Here is a 17,645-nt window from a genome sequence, read left to right on the forward strand (position 1 = left end):
TCCCTCTCTCCTCCCAACCGGTTTTCCCACCCCCCTTAAGATAAGAATTGTTCTTATTTTTTTATATTCATTCTCACATCATTTTTACAACTCACACTCCTCTCTTCTCTAAAATAAGTTTTAGATAAAATAAAATTGTTCTAATATCAAAATATACAAATTACTATAGTAGTAATAGAAATATTATTAGATCATTTTTTTAAGGATGGCTACTAAAGTAATCTAGTCAATTATTTAGTACTTTTAAGGGGGATGTCTTGGTGCAACTAATAGGAGGTTCTCATACTATTGAGACTATAGGAATCATCCAATATTTAAACTCAAGAACAAGTAAGAAAGGTGTTCTTGCTTGCGCCCCAAATTCGATTTCCACATTGTAAGAAGCCTTCTTATTAATCTTTGATTTAATTTTGTTATGCATGCATACTATCAATATCTAGTTTAATGAGTAAATTAGATCTATAATTAAAATATTTTAATTAGAGGGTTATAAAATCCTTTTAGTTTTTGGGTGATTTTGGGGTAGATTCTTGTCTAAATCATTATTGTATAGATAGATTAGTAATTGTATGCATAATATTGCTTGTCTTAGGTGACAGTTTTATTGAGGAACATTATTAAATTGGATGGCTTTGCTATTTATTTGGAGTAATTGCTAAAATGGTAGGTTATCTACTCAACTGGAATATGATTTGTGTTATTTGTCATATGGATATTATTTAGAGAATGGAGGTTATTTGCTGGATGATTAGTGATGTGGAATGTTATTATTAATCATTTGTTGAGTAATTCATGTTTAATATATTAATGTTGTTGATTTGGTTGAATGAGTATTGGAAGGCCCCTGGCTTAGTCGCTGGTGGATAACGTGAGTATTGGAAGGCCCCGGGCTTAGTTGCTGATGGATAACATGTGAATTGGAAGGCCCTAGGCTTAGTCTCTGATGGATAATGTGTGAATACCCCGGTCCAGGGATTGGCAGGATGAATGGGTGTCTCCGAGATGTGAATTGGTTGTTGAGCATTTGCATATCTTGATTGTTATTATTATTGCGTCGTATTCATGTTGTTTAGATATTCCTACTCAACCGTTTGGTTGACCGTGTATTCTATAACACTTGTGATGAACCAATTATTGGGGAGCAGATTGACTGACAGGTATTAGAGAATAGCTGACTGGGAGCTTGGGACGTGAGATGAATACTGATGGATCGGACTATATAAAAGTCTAGCTCACTTAGATAGATTGTAGTACTATGGTTTTCTTAGTCTGTTACTCGGCCGAATATGGTTGACTCGGCCGAGTATGTGTGTCGTTTATTTATGGACAGACTACTATCTAGGTATACTCGGCCGAGTATGGGAATACTCAACCGAGTATGCTCTATACTTGTCCGAGTACCCGGTCTGACGAGGTTTATTTTCGCGGTTTGATTTAGAAAGGATTAGAGTTATATAAAACGGGATTTACAGTTCTTAATCATTTTAAATAAACCTAAACTCACAACGTAACTCTAATCTTCTTCAAATCTCTCTCTCAAGTGCGTGGATCGTTCGTGAGTCTAGTTGATATTTCCTTGCGTCGATTGTGTCGTTAAGCCTGTAATTACATAAGTTTCATTAATTTGTCTTTAGGGTTTTGCCCTAGTTTATGATTTGGGGAAAAGGGGAATTTTGGCATGTTGTAATTGAAATTATGTGATTGTTGTTAGGTGGAGACTTCGTAGAGGAGCCTTTCTAGCCTATTTTATTGTCTCATTTCAGTGGTGCTAAGGTAGGGTTTCCCTACTCGGTTTAGTGTTTAATTGAATTGAGATTGTGTTGTAATTGTTTGTACAATTGATATCATGATTGATTGCTGTTGTTGGATTGGAGTTGGTGTTGAGATGGTGATGTTCGCGAGGTGCGCCCTCCGCTGAGTGGAGTCACTTACGGGAGTGGCCTCACGTCCTAGTTTCGCCCTCTGTGGAACCCGCCACATGAGGGGATGTGCACATTAATGAACAGGGTTATCGCTCGTTGATGAGCAGGGCTTAGGTGGGAAAGGCTGCGGTCCCCCATTGTCAGGGCTACACACTTTAGTGTGTTGTCAGTTACATGATGTGATGGGAGTTGGAGGTGGATTGTGATCAACTGTTTATCTTATCGTACTTGTCTTATTTTGAATATGAAGTAAACTGGCCCCGTTGTTGTTTTGTAAAATCTGTGGTGATCCATTCGGGGATGGTGAGCAGATTGTGATAGGTGATGATGGCTATTAGCTTCAGGGACGAGATGGGGAGTCATCACTCGAGTCTAGCTTCCGTTGTCATGAGATTTATCATTTTAGTTTCAGTTATTGAACATTTGTAAACCTTTATTTTGGGTTTGGTTTTGGAACATGTAAACGTTAATTCTTTATATTTTAATAAATGTTGTTTTGGAATGGTAACTTTGATATACGAACCTCGGAAAACTGAGATGGTGACGGTCTCTCATGCTAAGGTGGTCATGGTAAGGCACTTTGGTATGTGAGGGTGTCACAAAGTTGTATCAGAGCAACGAATCCCGAAACTAAAACTAATGAACCTAATGAACATAGGGAGTCTAAATAAAATGAACCAGGGGAAAGTTGTATGGAGCTACCGCAAAGACTTGGAAGACGTCCCGGAGTCGCATTGAGGCCCTTACGATCTTAAGCCGGTCACATGGGGGAGTCTTGGGAACCGTTGTGTATTTAAAGCCATGTGTATGGTACTTATAGCTGTGAATCTTGTGAAGTTGTTGGATGAAATGATGAAAGTATTTGAGCATGGTAGTATATGAAAAGTGAATTGCGTAGTTGAATATGATAGATCTTGAGCATGTTACGTGTTTACTACTTGGCTTTTAAAAGGGTAGCAGAGTATTGTGTATATATATATATCCTTATAGAAAAGCATGTTTAAGTATGTTAACGATAGGTTGTAGCTCGTTTTTGGCATGACTCGGCCGAGCAGGGAGGGTACTCGACCGAGTAGGGAACAAAATGAAAAAACTAAAACATCAAGCATGCTCACCCTTTGGACGGTACACTTGAGTGTATATGGGTCCATTTTTGTCTTATAATACTTGTCCCACAAATGCTTCTAAGTCTTATGTTTAATTATCTTACATAATTAAATATTAATTTGATCATACAACAATTATGTAACAAATTAATAAAACATATATTCACTCAACTTATTGAGTAATATTTTTGCATTATATCAACATATAATGGGTCCCCATAATAGCTAGTTAGTTAAATTTACAACCTCTTGTAAATGAAAATAACTAATTACCTCTACCTTGAAATATATTGAAACCTCAATGTAATTTAGTAAATTAATATATTAATATATTAATCCACTAAATCGAATCTTATTTAATCGAATTACAATAAGATACACATTTCCTCTTATAAATATAAATTGTTCTTATTTAAGGAATTAATTAACTTGTATCAATATACAACTAATTAACTTTACTGATTAGGGCATCATCCTATAGGTGTGACCTTAAGGGATCAACTGACCACCACCGTCCTACGACAGTAACGTCAAACTCTAGCAAGTCAATCGTTACCGATTAATGTTGATCAGTTGACTTTTTAATTTATCATCCCTTTCGTATTCTTAATTTGAGATTTAGTTATGATTTTAAATCATGTGATCGCACTATTATTGAGGACACATACTCCAACAATCTCCCACTTGTCCGGGACAAGTGTGCCTCACCAATTCTCTTGTCATATTACAATCTCCCACTCAATGCAAGGTGTCTTGCAGGTCGTACTTGCATTTGATCATATCTTGAGTGGTTTCCTCGATCTAGAGAGTAATTGTCTGACCGGAATTCTCTACCGTAGATACCTTCCGAGCGTGGCCACGCATTTTCAGTTCACTACTCCTCGAGTGGCCCTGAGATTTTAAATAACCCTGACAAGGGGTGGACAATTCCTATCGCACTATTCCCTTTGAATAGCCACAACTCATCATGACCCAAAATATACTCATTTGACTTCAGTTACGACAGTCGTGGAGTATAAATCAAAGCCAATCAGAAACTTGTGCCAACTTGGGCGAATAGTCTCTAGTCAAAAGAATCGACTCATAAGAATACTATAGTTGCTCTTTCCACGACCAGGCTTTATGAATTTCCAAAACTCTATAAGCGGTCACTGCCCGACAGAGTGTCCCATACAGTCTGTCTATATGATCGACTAGTCATTCCAATATGACCCTATGGCACTTGAACTTGCCATCAATCGCATCACCCTCTAGTCACTTCGAGACATCACCTCTTATAAGTAACCAGGGGTGACGACTATGTTATTCCAGTTTACTTCAATGGGGTTCAATATTGTCTCAACAACCCATTTGGATATAACAAAGTAATGAATGAGTTTAAAGAAACTCAAACGATAAATGCGATTATCATATATGAATAGTCAACACTACTTCATATCTCATAATCTATAGTTACATTTTACAAAGTAATGAATGAGTATAAAGACTCTCTTGAGAGGTTTAGTTTTCGGTACTTGTCGTTAGGAGAACCTAGACCAAAATACTATTTATAACTCCACAAACAACTCTACAATTAGTAAAGAAGCAAGTAAAGGTCGGATCCCAAGGGACGGGAATTGAGATGAGATTTTCAATTGCAACTAGCGGTGTCTAGGGGTGTCACAATTTGGGGTTTGAATAGAAGATCACTAAACTAAATAGCAATGAAAGTAAACAAGCAAGATGATTAAAAAGGGATGTAAACAATTGATAAAAGGCACTAGGGTGTCATGGGGTCATAGGGGATTCATGGGAATCGATCATACAAACATATTCTCAAATTATAAGCAAGCAATTATTGTTGTGATGGATCGAGTTGGTTTATGTCTTACAATCCTAGGAAAGTTTGGGTCCCGGAGCCGAATCGATTAGATTGTACAACACCTACAAGTCGACTTAATCTTCCCTACTCAACTATATGCATGGTCTAATGAGACTCGAGTTTGTTTATGTCTTACAAGTGTCATTGAAAAGATAGGTGATGGGTAAAAAATGCAAGAATTCATAGGCTCGCATTTCATCAAACATAACATGTGCATAAGTTGAGATCACAACAAGCAAGCAAAAAAACTATGAAAACATATTAATTTAAGCATGAATCATCCCTCATGTTGGTTTCCCCTAATTACCCATTAACCCTAGCTAAGGAAACTATTCACTCATTATCATGTTGAACATGCTAGCAAGGTTGTCAATAATACCAACAAAGTAAAACATGATGAATAAATGAAGATAATTAACAATAATTAAAAAGGGATTAAGAGAATTATACCTACTAATGATTCCAATAATAAAGCAAAGAATAATATAAGTACTTGATGATTGATTGTAAGGTTGTCAATCTCTCAATAATAACCCAAATAATCTTCAATTACCCAAAATGAAAGATGAACAAAAGAGAGATTAAGGAAATGAGATTTGTATTAAAACTTGATTAAATGTTGATTACAAGATTAAAGAGAGATTAGATTGATATAAACTACACTAGAGATTGCTAAGAAGAACATGATTATCTAATTAGACTAATGGGGTATTTATAGTGGGGATTAGGTACACAAATTAGGGTTTACTAAGGGCTTAAATGACGATTAAGTCCTTGAGGAATCGCTCCTCTCAGAAAAATATGCTAGTCTCCTTTTTGCTAGTCTTTCCCGAGGTATGCGCATCCTTCATAGAACAAGTAGAAGACGGATTAGCTGTCACACAATCCGAGCAACCAGAGCACGGGACGAACGGATTGTCTTCTTGTTGGACGAGCGGATTGTGGTGGTGGACGGGCGGATTGTGGTGGTTTTGGACGAGCGGCCTTCTGGGGAAGACGCTCGGATTGCTTGTCTTGGACGGGCGGATTGTGGGCAATCTGCTCGGATTGTAGATCAGCTTCTTCCTTTCTTCTTTTCTTCCTTTCTCTTCATACAATCCTTGAGGATTTCCTCGGGGATGCAAGGATATTTTCTCATCATTGCCCATCTACTACAGTATGTACAAAGGCCTTCTAGACTTGTCTTCTCTTTGATGCTTGGTCATTGAATTCAATCAATTTAGCTCCATTTTGCCATGAAAATGCAAGGTTTGCACTCCTCTCCTACCAAGGGATCAAAACCTCAAAGAATATGCAAAACAAAGTAGTAAAGATAATAAATGACCCAAATATGCACTAAAAAGCATGGGAACAAGGCTAATTCGGGGACTAAATATGCTCAAATTATGGTCACATCAAATATCCCCAAACCGAACCTTTGCTCGTCCCGAGTAAAGAGATGACAAAGACTAGGACCGTTATTTAAACTAAACTAATAGCATAGCCGATATGAGACAATTAGCGAGTCTCACTCCGCTCCTTCAACTCACAACAAGACAACCATGAGGTAGGATGCCTTCTTGCAAGGCAAGGTGGGTCTTGCCAAAATGGCGACACATCCAAGCATTAAAGCACATAGAATCAAGTAATGGATGCATCTACAAAAGAATAGCCACTTTCCTCATCTAAGTGGCGGAAATTATCTACAAGGGAAGCAATTCAAGGGTACACACTCCTTCATAGATGCAATTTCTTCAAACAACTAAGCCTAGAAGGATACCAATAAATCACCTCTAAGTTGTGTCAAGCTAGGGTACCCTTGTCCTCAATCGTTAAATGCTTTTGTCAAGAATAGACTCCCTATGATGTTAGAAACACTGGAGGATCGCGGAATTCCCCCTCTTCCCTAGACAAGAAGAAGGGTCGTCCCCTCTCTACCATGCACAAAAATGGATACGATGGATAAAGGGATCGATCGAATTTGAGTTTCATTTGGGAGTTTGCTTTGTTGTTGGTTTTTCCCCCCAATTTCTTGTGGCATATAATATTTGAGAACAATTTCTTGCCATTTCTTTTGATTTTTGGCATTTCAACACTTGACAACTTTTCAACTATTTGCATTTCTTTTTGAACATTTTCAAAGTCACCCCATATGTAGTGAGGGTGGCTTATATTTGAAACTTTAGGAGTCTATTTTTGCTCCTCTTTTCATTTGATGCATTTTACAAACTTCTTTGACTTTTTATTTCATTGAACTCAAATTTGAACAATTTCTTTTTGTGCCCATTCCCTTTGATGACAAAAATGTGGTAGAACATGGATGATGGATGCATGGTTTCAAGGGTCACCTTGGAATAAACGGTAGCGAAGGAGTTATCACACCACAAGGTACTCTTGACTAGGCCTTAATCCATGGGTCAAAGGATACTAGCATGACACATCCTAGGGTGTTTTACAAGTATTCTAACAAACAAAGTCTTAAGAAGAAAAAGCATCTACTAGGGCCTATATACACTTGTCAAGCTTCCCAAGTGGACGGTTTCGCAAAATTTTCTAACATGCAACTACATGCCATGATGCAACTAACATATATACATCCTAATACAAATGATTCTACCAACTAATATGCCATATAATATAAATGCAAGTCCTAAATTCACATTGTTTATACCGCATCAATCAAAATAAAGCCACATAGTCATTAACATAAAGAGGAAAAAGGAGATTGGAAAGATCATACCATGCGGTCTTCAATATCCTCATGTCTCGGATGTGGCGTAGTCGGTCAATGTGAACAAGGATAGACAAACATAATATATACAAACAATATATACAAGTCTACACTACAAAGGAAATGAACTTGTTTTTGGATTTTCAATTTTTCAAATTTTTTGATTTTTCGAAATTTTTTTGATTTTTTTGGGTTTTTGAATAAAAGTTAAGTTAGAATTTCCCATCCCCACACTAATATGGGCATTGTCCTCAATGGCTAATATGATAGGAAATTATGCAAGTATGATGCATGAATTCTACACTAAATGCAAGTTATACTAATCTACACTACATGATGCATGGGTTTTTGTTTATGACGGAGAGCGTAATTTAGATTACCTCCCGTTGCGTATGCATGTACTTCCCCAAACCGAGATAGACATTATTTCTAATGTCTTAAATTATGGGGTAGTTCATGCACACAAGATGCAATGCATGAAACTATATATTGTCATTTTGGATTTTCCATGTGGGAACAATAAAAGAACACCTCAATGGGGCCGAGGTGTTAGTCCTCATGTTGCTAGGACTCTCCAACTATGATCAAGATAAAAATAAAGAAATCAAAGAAAGAATTAGACAAACCTCAAGAGGGTAGGAGCCTCCAAAGTTAGCTAGTACTCCACCATATCATCATTGTCATCATTTTCCTCCATAGAAGCGGAATCATCTCCACTCTCATCTTCACTTCCATTTCCTTGCTCACTTCCTTCATCATCTTCATTAGCCTTTTCTTCTTCTTCATCTACCTCTTCATCAACACCCTCATCATCAACAACCTCATCATCGACATTCTCATCTTCACCCGGTCTTTCATCCCTAGATGTGCTTGGAAAGAAGACTTCCCTATCCGCCCAACTAGGCAAAGGACATGAAGGATCAAGTAGTCCTTGCCTAGCTAAATGAAGGAGGGGTGGATATTGGGCCAAGTATGCATCTACTCGATCATTTTAAGCTTGTTTATGCATCTCTTGCATAAGTAGAGTCATGTAGTCATTGCTCACTTCAACATCTTTGGGTTTTAACTCTTGATATTTGAATGGATAGGGTGGTGTGACAATGGAGGAGGAGGGCTCTTCAATTTCGCCCCTTTGTTGACGGATGATGTACTCGGCGCCCTTGGAGAGTGGAAGAAGGTAGTTTGTTCGATTAGCACTTAATCGGCATATCTTGGAAGGCAAAGTGAAAGATCTAGCATCATTGGTTTGCCACCCATAGTTGGTGATGCGTGTCCTAAATATGATGTTTTACACCCTATTTTACACGCATTTCAGAGCTCATTTGTGTAATTTAAGCTACTATTTCCCCTATTTCCGTCTACTTTTGTGTTTTTGTGTAATATTGCAGAAATGTGAAGAATTCAGCGGGAAATGAGCCAAATCCGTCCCCGAGTACTTGGCATATTATTTGACATGAAGTATTTACTCGGGAAGCAAACTTGGTGCGCGTATCGAGGCCTGAAAGACAAATTTACGAGGCTTTTGGAGAAATTACCTGATGAAGTAGTCGATCGACTGACCGTTATGGTCGATCGACCAGAGCGCGATTCCTAAAATAGATTAGGAGCTACTGTTCAGCGAGGTTTGGTCGATCGACTGGTCCTTGTGGTCGATCGACCAAACCCTGATTCTGGCGTGAATTAAAAGGACGAGAGTTCCGAAGCCCAATGTAATTAGGTTTTAGGAATATGTTACGTAAGACTATCTATATAACGTAAACTGATGTTGTCAGAGGATCATCAGGGAATTTTAGGGAAATAATTAGGGTTCAATATCAAGTTTAGCATTAGATCTCAGAATCATTCAATACAATTGGTTTTATTTGCTTTACTTTCGTTCGTGCTTTCAGATTCTTCCTGCTTTCATTCGGTAAATTACGTTCCTTGATTTCAGTTTGTTGTTATTCATTATTAGATTAGAATTGATTAGTTAGAATCCTTAAAGCCTTAATTCCTTGTTTTATGCGGTTTTCTTATTCATTAAATTTAGTTATGAATCCTAATGTTTTCATCTCTAGTTTCGTTATTATTGTTAATTCCAGTATGAGTAGCTAAACCCTTTGTGCTAAGATGTAGGGGACCTATAGTGTAGACGGCGTAGAATAGGTTGACCTGAGTCGCGTCATGGTCGATCGACTGCCTTGGATGGTCGATCGACCGGCTCACGTGAGAACAACTTTGACTTAATTAATTTAATTGCTATATTTGACGAATTGAGTGCACGCGACTAGTTGAATGCTTAGGAATTGACCGACCCGATAGATCGAAAGATAGGGGAGGGAAATAGACTACTTAATTAAGACGACTAAATTAATAAGATCGAGAGATAAGTTAATTTAGGCTTTCAAATCACTTTTCAGGGCAAGAGTCAGCACTAGTGATATTAGGGACCCGTAGCTAGATCGAAAGATGCTACCTGTTAAGAATGGACCGAGAGGACTTCTTATTTTTCCCGTCTTACGTGATTTTCTCAGACTTACTTAGGATACTGCCGTCAAAACTACAGGGAACCGACCATCCTAACATCCTTTCAATATTTGATTTCATCCATTTTCTTTAATCAATCATTTATTTGTTTTAGTTTAATTTTAAATTTGATTGCCTTTAGTATAGAACTATTCAAATCAAACCCCTCACAATTGTTACTTTAGACTGAAATTAGACAACTATTTATTGCATCGCCTCTTTGTGGTTCGACCCTGACTGCCGCTATCTATAGTAGTAGTTTGGATTATAAATTTATCTTTGGTACTCTACGACGGTATCAAATTTTGGCGCCGTTGCCGCGGAGGCAATTGTTTAATTTTTTAGTTGTTTTTATTTTAGTCTTTTTCTTGGTTTAAGGGACATCTGTTCCTTAAACTCTTCTCATATTCTACATGTAGTTTCCTCTTATGCGCAGGTCACAGGGTGGTGAATTACGACCGTTAGATCCTGAGATCGAAAGGACTTTGCGTGAGTTGAGACGATCATCTAGAGTATTGCCGACAGAGGAAGAGCTGAGTACTCTGTCCAGTTACTACGAGAACGAGCTATTTGAGGAGGACCCACCTTCGTCCCTTGTTTCTACTTCCTCAGCTCAGACCGTTACATCTCCAGATATGGCTGAAGAAGCAAGTATAGCCAGTCACTCCGAACCAAAAGCCGAAAATCTCTATAAGGGATTCGCGTTGCCAGCCGGGACGGAAAGGAAATTCGAACCGAAACCGTCTTACATTAACTTGGTTGAGAGAAACCAATTTGGGGGAGCTGAAAATGAAGATGCAGCTAAACATATGGAGACATTGATTGACTACTGTTGTTCCATACCCCCACCAGCAGGTGTGACACAAGACCAGGTAAAGGAGATGATGTTCATATTCTCGCTTCGTGATGCTGCAAGGGAATGGTACCGAGATCTGGATCGAGCTGCTAACGAGATTACTTATTGGAATTCGCTGGCCCTAGCATTTTATAAGAAATATTTCTCTGCATCGAAGACCAATGCGATTAGAGCTCAGATCACAAGCTTTAAACAGGAACCTGACGAGGATTTTCATGAGGCATGGGTCCGTTTCAAGAGACTGGTGCGAACTATTCCGCACCATGGATTTGAGAAATGGTTTCTGTGCAACCAATTCTATAATGGTCTTTATGATGATCAGAGAGCTATCCTAGAAGCTGCAGCTAATGGGAGATTTTAAGAAAATAGCGGTGAGACAAAGGGGTGGAAAATCATCGATGACCTGGCCACCCATAAAGCTGAGCATGGGAATTCTAGAGGAAATCAGAGAAGATCAGTTGAATCTCCTGCTGTAGCTGCAATAGAAGCCCTTACTGCGAGATTCGACAAGATAGATTTTGGGGGATCCCAAAAAGGAGGGATATATAAAGTTAATGCAGTTTCAGACGGTCCTTTTACATGCAAAAGATGTGGAGGAGAGGGACATGTTTCGGAATTTTGTACTAGTTCAAATGAAACATGTGCTGCCTTTCAACATTATAGGCAGACGGGTACTTATCCCGATTCCTCTAATGTCCACCCTAATTTGAGGTGGACTAACCAGAATGTCCTTAATCCGGGTCCACCACCGCAGCAGCCGCAGCAGAGTTATGTGCCCCCTCATAAGCAGCAGCAGTATCAAAAGCCTCCCTATGTGCCTCAGCAGCAGCAATTTCAAGGTTCTGATATTTCTGAATTGAAAAACATGGTTCAGAATTTGTCGGGTTTGCTGCAAAAGGAGTTAAGCTAGAGAGACTTTTACAAAAATGTTGGAGAGTCAAATTGCCCAACTGGCAAGCAAAAGTGTAGCTCGAGCTCCGGGGCATTTACCGTCGCAGTCGGATAAAAAAGAGACTCTAAATGCGATCACTTTGAGGAGTACGTCTACCCTTGATGGGCCCGCTATGGTCGAAGATGTTACTGAAAAAGATGAGGCGGAATCGAGCAAGAAAAAGGACGGAGTGAACAGTAGCAAGAAAAAGACGATCAGCAGGTATGTCAGTCGATCGACTGACACGCCTGGTCGATCGGTCACCGCGCAATGATGCGATTCGTTCGAGGAAGCGATCGATCGACTGACCTACATGGTCGATCGACTGAAGATACTGCTGATCGTGAACCTTTTCGTCCTCCAATGCCAGATAACTTGAAGGACCACTTATTTTGGGGTACGACGACTCCGAAATTATTGAGGCAAGATCCAAATGCTGATGGGTCAGTTCCGGTTCCAAATTATGACCCCATGACGGTTAATGGTTCATTCCTGAGACGGTCTGAAGAAGGTTTCGAGCTACAATAAGGACAAAGTAGTGGGTTTTCAACCGAAATCCACTGATGCCGGTATGAGAGACTTAGAGGAGAGGGCTAAGTTGCTTCTTACAGCCCCTTATCCAGAGAGATTGGTGCCGACAAAGGAACAGGTATCGTTTAACAAATTTGAAAATGTTATTCGTAGTTTAAATGTGCAAGTTCCTTTCCTAGAATTAGTTAATCAAGTGCCCGCTTACACGAAATTTATGAAGCAGCTTTTGTCTAAAAAGAAGTCACTTGATACTGTGCAATCTGTCGCACTAACTGAGGAGTCATGTTCCTATTTGATTCATACTGCACCTCATAAGCTAGAAGACCCAGGTAGTTTTTCAGTCCCATGTAATATTGGCACCTTTTCTATTGAGAAGGCGTTTTGTGACCTAGGAGCCAATATTAGTGTTATGCCTTTGAGTCTTGCTAAGAAATTGAAATTGACTAGGTTTGCAGTTACTAACATGACAGTACAGATGGCTGATCGTTCTGCGGTCCAGCCTATAGGAGTCTTAGAGGATATTCCTGTGCAAATAGGAAAGTTCTTTTTCCTAGTTGACTTCGTTGTACTAGATATACCCGAGGATGCTCACATTCCTATCATTTTGAGTAGACCATTTCTGCACACTACTAGTGCAGTTATAGATGTTGGCTCAGGGACATTGACCTTTAAAGTAGGGAAATAGTCCATTGTTTTTGCCCAGACCGCTAAGAAGAAAGATCCTATGTGGCCAGTCACTTGTAATACGATTTCTGAGAAGAAATCTTATTTTGTGCTTTCTAATATGCCTGCCCCTATGCCTATTTCTGCTATAACACCTCCGCCCCTGATTGGGAGCAAATTGGAGGAAGATTCTTCTGTTTTAGATATTGCAGGAAATGGTTTGGGGAATTCGGAGCCGCATGTTGCTCCAGCTGTGAAGGAGCCAATCGTTCAAAGAGGCGGCCTAGGATGTCTGAGCTATGCAACTGATGAGGAGCCTGATGAAGAGCCAGTCAAGGTGACGGAGTTCGATTTGGATTTTGACGAGCCAGACGAGGTCATTGATTGGGAAGATGTTAGAGATGCTGATCCGTTGAGTTCTTCGGATATTGGAGCCGTTAGGAGCCCCGCTGAGGAGATGAGCATTGTAGAGGCTACTTCTTGTAGTCAGAAGCCGAGCAAGTGGGCCATTCCGTGACCATTCTTGATCAACTACTAGTTGATTAAGACTTTAAAAACATTTTATTGCTTTTGTTAGACTTTTTATTGCTTTGGTGTGCGCGAGACTTCGCTTTAATAAGTTTGCTTAGGATTTAAAAACTTTAGACTGTTACTTTGGGTTTTGCGCAATTTTGGGCGCGTTATTATGTGTATTTGCAGGTTCATTGACCATATTAGCTCAATTTATTGAGGTAATTCGAAGAAATCAGAAACTTACAGCAGGTTTCTCAGTCGATCGACTGACCATCTTGGTCGATCGACTGAGCCGCGACACCAGGGGCTTCTGTTTCTGTCACCCTGGTCGATCGACTGGCTTGTATGGTCGATCGACCGCGCCCCGCTGCTGTATCTATTCACGACCATTCCCCTGCTGTGTTTGGTCGATTGCGAAGTTGAGGGAGTCTTTTCTCCACTTTATTCTCCGATTCATTTCTGTTTTCTTCTGTTTTCGTTTTTTGCACATAATTTTGCGCTTCGTAAATTGTTTTCTCGTAATTACGCGCGGTACTTTTGTTTCTTTTTAGGTACCAATGGTAGCACTGCTGGCTACTAAAACCTCCTAGCTCACGTTGGTTTGGGGAGGTTTTCTTTTGCGCTTAAAATCTCGTGAGTTTCCGAGTTTAACTTCATGTCTTGTTTAGTTATTATTTATCGCAAAAATCCCATTTCCCTTTTATTTTCTTATATGATTTTGCACAATGGAGACATTGTGTGATTTGGTTTGGGGAAGGGTTTTGCGCATTGCATTCACATGTTCTATTGCATTTCTGTTTCACGTTTATTGCACTTCAGTTTTCATTTGTTATTTCATTTCCTATATATATACAGAAAATTCATAAAAATTTCAAAAATTTCAAAAATTCAAAAAACAATTGCACGTTTATTATAGCATATAGGTTGAGTCGGAACGGTAGTATTTCAGTGATGACATTGCATTTTCATCTGTTTATGCCTAAGCCTTGCCTAATTGACATGTTATTAGTAGAATCATATATGCATAGTCTACGAGTTTTCGTTAATTTATTTGCTGAATCTTAAGACTTGACTTAGATTTATGGCAAAATACTTATATTTCTGAGGTTTAGAGCTTATAACTGGTGTCATTCATGACCAGTTTATCTAGGTGTGGACATAGCCACCTACACGCCAGGCCAATCTGCGGACGTATAGCGGTCTTTTTGAAAGCCACGCTCGGCGGCGTAAAAATGCTTTCGACCGGCTCGTTTTAGATCAGTCGGTTTCATCTCGGTAAGGGTCTCGAAACGATTAGAGATGTTCGGAGTCACCACCAAGCATTTGTGGGATGCCTGGAACCCGTTCGAAATCCACTTTATACCTCGGTCAAATCAAAGCACAAAGCAGCGTTTGACATAGGTACTAAAGATAAGGAAATCGTCCCTCTTTAGCATCCTATCTCTAGAATGACTCTCGTACGCCCTGAATAAGGTCGTCCACTATCCAAAGTTTCTGAGTAAGAGGTGAAGGTACGTATTGGGAAGCCCTTTAATCAGACACCCAATCCCGCCCGCGTTTAGCGTCCTCTACCGATCGATCTTGGTTGGTTGAATGCAAAAGTTGATAAAACGGTTTAAATGCATGAATGCGCATCCAATGATTTAAACCTAACATGTGAGAGCTTTCTAAGTCGGTTGATTTAATCCAAGTATCAAGTATAAGATGTCGAGTTGGATTAATGATTGATTTGCATGCAAGACGGAAATTAAACATCCATTTACCGTATTAGGTTTAGGGTGCATAACATGATCCATTTATCTTAGTAAGGCATTTTGCAAATATGGTTTGATTAGTCATCTGATCCGTCCTATATCCGGGTTAACCGGAGTCGGGATCGTTCTAGACTAATGCTGGAGGGGAACATGCCCTGTACCAGACGGCTATATGAGGCACGAGCCAGCCGCCGGTGTAAGGGGCCTTCCTATGGTTTTGAAAATGAGAAATGGAGAGCCTGTTTAGGCGCGGGTTAGCCCACGGTTTATGTGCCGTGTTCTGACCTTTTAGAAAACGTTATAAAACGTGTTGAAAATGGGTATTTGAACCCGGTTTGATTTGAACGAGTCGTTTAGACCGCATTTGTTGATTTGAAGAACTAGACTCGAATAATCATCATTATTTGATAATATTCGGCGTCGGGTTCGATTTGTCAAACTTGACATAAATAGTTTTGAAAATGATTATGGACTAATTGTTTTAAGTCCATTTGAATATAATTAGTCGATACTCGTCATCGTACCCGAGTTAAAATCCGGCATGGTATGTAGAACCAAGGATGATTTTGTGTTGGTGACTAATATGTTTGTTTGGAAATGTAAAGAAATGAAATAAAAGGCTTTAAAATACCTTCTAAATGTCATTAACCAAATACTATCACCGAAACACGGATTTAACCGTCATGGTATGAGGAACCAAGGGTGAAAAATGCTTTATGGTTAAAACATGTGAAATAAAATAACAATGGTTCGAAAATACTTGGAATGATGAAAACCGATTACAAATATGAAAAATGGATTAAGGGAAATGACGAGAACAAACACGGTTGATCTCTGGTCTGAATACCCCATTTAGGCGCGGGCCAGTTGGCGACCTAAGGGGCTTCTGTCTCAGACCAAAAATCAGTTTTGGCTCGTTTATTCCATGTTTTGGTTCATGTTATGCATGTTTTAGCATGTTAGAGTCATGAAACAAATGAAAACATAATAAAAGAGGATTTTTACACCCTCATACTTACATGTTTGGTTATGGCGAGTGACCGACGTAAGTGTAACAACTCGTTTGATCGGAAAAAAACTCGGTTTAAAACCGTTTTGGTAAGTAAAAGAGTGTTTTAAAAGTTTAGTGATGGTGCAGTGGTCGAAATGGTCGGTCAAGTGATTTAATGCACGATGACGGTACCAAACAATGTGTAAGGCTCGTGTTTACGATCGGTAGGTCGTAAATACGCGTCGGGTTGTGACTTAAGAAGTCGAGTCGAGAATTTTAAGGTAGAAAAGAGGGGGCGGACACTCGCGTCAGTCCCAAATGGGTGGCATTTGAGGGGTATTTATAGGAGAATGAGTGGTTGTGTGAGTTTTGAGCGACGTGGCCACCTGGGCTGCTCAAAGAGGCGCGAGCCACGTCGCGGGTCTTTGAGGTGTGTTGTCGCATTCACAACGAACGCAATCATGATTTGTTCTATCCTAGGTTTTGTAGTCACATGTTTGGTACTTGACCAACATGAATCCGGGAAAACTTAAGGTACAAGGTTTGAAATGTTTGGTTTTTTGTGGTTGACTCGGTTTGACTCGTTGTTGGAGTCGGGATTTGAATTTTTGAGTCGGTTTTTGGTCCGGTGTCGGTTTTGACTCTAGTTAGTGTCATTGTGACCCCGTCGTCGTGCATTAAACTCTCCAGGTATTTTTGAAATGTTTTATTTTCGAAATCGTTTTAAGTTTTCCGACGTAAAGTTGTACAGAAACTGTCGATCAAACGCCACGATTCCAAAACATGTTGTAGTCCGATAATCATCGGGTGTATGTTGGAGTCTCAGCAGATACTGGGTATCTACAGAGCCCCCACTTTGACTGAGGCTTGGACAGGGCAAACGTCAAAGTAGAGCCCCCAGGTCAATCGAAGATTACAACCTGGAGACCCAAGCGACGTCGAGGCGGCTCGAAAGGATTCGGGCCAAGGACCTGCCGTCAGGAAGGGCGACGCCAAGGCGAATCGAGGATACGAGTCAAGGACCTGTCGTCGGAAACAGTTTAGAGTCTGTCGACTATCCGTGTGGGTCGTTTAGAGTCCGTTAGACTACGTACAAAGGCTCGCCAGCCATAAGAAGGAGTCATACCTGAGGCATCTTCGGATATGTCCTTGCATGTTTGCGGACAAAGGCTCGCCATCTGTGGTAAGGAAATGTATCCGAGGCATCTTCGGGATGTATCCTTGAAAGGCTTGCGGACAAAGGCTCGCCAGCCACCGGTAAGGAAATGTACCCGATACCTCTTCGGGATCTGTCCTTGAAAG

General features: G+C 39.8%; 1 non-coding gene across 1 annotated transcript; it reads right to left on the reverse strand.

Annotated features, from left to right (window-relative positions):
* Positions 1 to 11,123: 11,123 nt before the first annotated feature.
* LOC141625723 (small nucleolar RNA R71) lies at positions 11,124 to 11,230 on the reverse strand. The gene has a single exon (XR_012535488.1). It is a non-coding gene; the product is annotated as a small nucleolar RNA R71 (small nucleolar RNA).
* Between the last annotated feature and the right edge of the window lie 6,415 nt (positions 11,231 to 17,645).

This window comes from Silene latifolia, chromosome X (genome assembly GCF_048544455.1).
Source record: "Silene latifolia isolate original U9 population chromosome X, ASM4854445v1, whole genome shotgun sequence".
NCBI lineage: Eukaryota > Viridiplantae > Streptophyta > Magnoliopsida > Caryophyllales > Caryophyllaceae > Silene > Silene latifolia.